Source organism: Gavialis gangeticus, unplaced genomic scaffold, assembly GCF_001723915.1.
Source record: "Gavialis gangeticus isolate Ggan-Ray unplaced genomic scaffold, GavGan_comp1, whole genome shotgun sequence".
In the NCBI taxonomy this organism is placed as follows: domain Eukaryota; kingdom Metazoa; phylum Chordata; order Crocodylia; family Gavialidae; genus Gavialis; species Gavialis gangeticus.
Window position 1 is genome coordinate 15,873,641 of NW_017729019.1, and position 2,382 is coordinate 15,876,022.

A 2,382-nucleotide genomic window follows, 5' to 3' on the forward strand; every position below is an offset into this window, starting at 1 on the left:
CTTTTTTTTTTTTTTTTTTTTTTGTTTTCTTAAGCCTTACTCTCTGCAACTAAAGTGGAAACTGAGATATGTCACCCCCTGCGTCCCTTCAGAAAATAAGCAGCAGGAGGCTTAGGAAGTGGATCCATTCTTTACTGCTGCAGCTCTCTGCAGATTGAATTTCAGCTGCCCCTGAATGTCCCGCTAGGTTCTTGTGCACCTTCCCAGGGCTGCTATGTCTCAGCAACAGACACCGTAGTGGAAGGGCTTTCAGTGGAGACTCCACCTGGCAGGGCCTCTTTGACCTGCCACTTGCACTTCTGGTCAGGATTAGAAAATTGTAAACAACTCCTTGTCAGCTGTCATTCAGAGAGTGGATCCAAGCAGATCCTGACTCTGAAATCCTTGTAGCCTTTGAGGCCATGGGTCCTGTATGAGTCTCAGCCCAGTGCCTTGGCCATTTGTATTCCTCACTTCTGGTTACTGTGTAAAGCTTGAGACTGACTGCTGCGTCCACCTCTGGCTCAAACTAGGCCTAAGTCTGCTTCAGCTAACCCTGTTTCTAGCATGGTTGGGCCAGTTCAGGGGAGGACCAGATCCCCAGCTGAATGACTTCCATGGACTAAAACCACCTTTGACTGGCTGAGGATCTGGCTCCCTGTCCCGAGGCTGCCTAACTTAATCTTGGGGATTGCATAGAAAGGCATGGCAATGCTTATAAAACTAAAAGTATGAAGTGCTGTTATCTGGGACTTTTCCATTCTTGCGTCTTTGTTCAGTCAGGGCAATGCGGGAGCTCTAGAGGAGGCAGTCGAGATGGTTAGAGGGATGCTATGGCTCATCTTGGTGGTGGTGATACTGGATCTGTGTTGCTGCTGTCCTGACCCTGGCAGCGACCAGCACCAGAACCAGATGCTTCGGAGGAAAGTGCAGGACCCCTACAGTAGGCAAATAAGAAACTATCTCCACTCCCCCCTCCACCGCCATAATAAAGGTCTCACTTAGATCCCTAATAGTTAGAAACAGGCTTAAAGCCTGAAGCTACACATTTACTACCCCATAAAGCAGCAGTTCTCAAACTGACAGGTTGCACACCACTAACTTAAAAGGATACAACCTGAAGTATCACCAGCAAATTTTTGTCATATAAAGTAATTATAATAAATCTGACAGTGTATGCGTACTGCAGATTGGGAACCATTGCCATATAGATTCTGATCCTCAACCAAAGCACGTGGCAGGGAGCACCACAGCCCGACCACTTCATTTGCAAATGATTTTGCCCTTTTGTCCGTTTAATTTCAGCTGCTGTCCCTTGTCAGTGTGAGGATGCAGGGAGAAGAGCAGCTCCAGCTCTGCTTCCCCAGGCACTTTGCTTTTTAATGCTTTTTATCACAGCTTTCATGTTCCTGTCCTTTCTTTAAGGGGAAAACCAGCAGCTACTTCAATCTCCTTGCATACAAGCATGTTTTCCCTATCCCTTCTTTCTGTCTTAGGGAGGGATGTGGACAACATTGAGAGGGTCCGGAGGAGGGCCACCCGCATGATCCAGGGACAACAGGGCAGACCCTACAATGAGAGACTGCGGGACCTGAACCTGTTCAGCCTTCACAAGAGAAGGCTGAGGGGGACCTGGTGACCGTCTATACACTCACTAGGGGGGACCAGAAGGGTTTTGGAGAGACCTTGTTTCCCCTAGTGCCCCCTGGCATGACAAGGAATAACAGCCACAAGTTGTTGGAGAGGAGGTTTAGATTAGACATCCGTAAGAACTACTCCACGGTCAGGGCGGCTAGGATCTGGAACCAGCTTCCAAGGGAAGTGGTGCTGGCTCCTACCCTGGGGGTCTTTAAGAGGAGGCTTGATGCCTTCCTGGCTGGAGTCATTTAAGCCCAGTTTCTTCTCCTGCCCGGGCAGGGGGTTGGACTTGAAGATCGACAAGGTCCCTTCCGACCTGACTTCTATGATTCTTCACCTCTGAAAACCCCACCCCAATTTCCTCATGTACATTACCCGGATGAATGCAAACTACTGACTCATAGATGGGCACTTTGATGTTTTCCACCATGTTCTGCATCTCGTTTCATATGTAACCTGACCTGCCTTAGTTCTGTGCTGAGCAGAAATCATGAACTGTCTCCAGGAATCCTCAGGTCTTGTTCCTGAGCTGATGTGTTTAACTTCAGTGCTGGTTAGGTGTGTGTAACCAGGCTGGGGTTTTCTCTCTGTAACATATGTTGCTTTTAACTTGCCCGTACATAGCGTCACTGGATGTTCAGTTGTCCATTTCTCTAATTTGAGTAGGTGTTTGAATTTCCAGACTGTCTTCTTTGTCCTGGGCTAACCTAAATACCTCGGCCTCCCTCTCCTATTTACTACCGCAAAACTTTTTTTTTTTTTTTT